Below are 799 nucleotides of genomic sequence, written 5' to 3' on the forward strand. Positions count from 1 at the left end.
ATCACAGGAGTCTAGAGCGAGGGCTACATGGTGGAGGGGACCTGGGGGAGGGTTTGTAAAACATTGAAAGAATCTTTTCTTTTACTTTTCCATAAAAAAAAAAAAGAAGTGGATGCCAAATCCAGCTTCTAAGCCTGTCTTAATCTGAGAGCTCTACCAAACCCTGCCCACCACAGGTAACCATTATGGCATCTGACATACCAGTGGCATAGTGTTCAGTATCACAGCAACACCAAGTAATCTTAGTACAGCAAACTGACAAATAAGTGCTATAACCACTTAGAACAAATGGCCCAAGGGCTCAGCTGACCTTTAAATAAAAGCCCCACCACCAGGTCCTGTTGGGCTTAAAAAAGAGGCTTCCAGCCCACAGCTGATTGTGAAATTCAAACAAAAGAGAAAGAAACTACTCAAAAGGGTTTAAACTTTCAACTAAATCAGGAGAACCTACTCTTCAGAATCCAACTGTTTCACAGATGAGCCTCTAAACTGGAGACTTAGTGTCCAAACTACTTTTAAATACAAAGGCCTGCCCACCATGTCCTGACTGACTTAAAAAAGAGGCTTGCAGTTCATAGCTGATTGTTAGATCAGTCCTTTACAATAACATTAAAAAAAGAAAATAGTTTAAGCTTTTAAAAATTTTATTTTATACGAAATTTGCAAAATAAATCCGCTGACAGTCTTTCTTAAAAGGGCTTTTAGGGGAGCTCTGGTGGCCTAGTGGCAAGGAGCTGCAACTACAATCCCAGAGGCACACAGTTCTAATCCACCAGATGCTCTGCCGGGGAAGGAGGGA

General features: G+C 41.4%; 1 protein-coding gene across 1 annotated transcript in view; it reads right to left on the bottom strand.

The window, feature by feature from the left end:
* The window catches only part of DARS (aspartyl-tRNA synthetase), a 94,454-nt gene that overhangs the window by 88,920 nt on the left and 4,735 nt on the right, over positions 1–799 (bottom strand).

The sequence above is a fragment of the Elephantulus edwardii genome, unplaced genomic scaffold, assembly GCF_000299155.1.
Source record: "Elephantulus edwardii isolate Elephantulus edwardi_28Jun2011 unplaced genomic scaffold, EleEdw1.0 scaffold00143, whole genome shotgun sequence".
Taxonomy (NCBI): domain Eukaryota; kingdom Metazoa; phylum Chordata; class Mammalia; order Macroscelidea; family Macroscelididae; genus Elephantulus; species Elephantulus edwardii.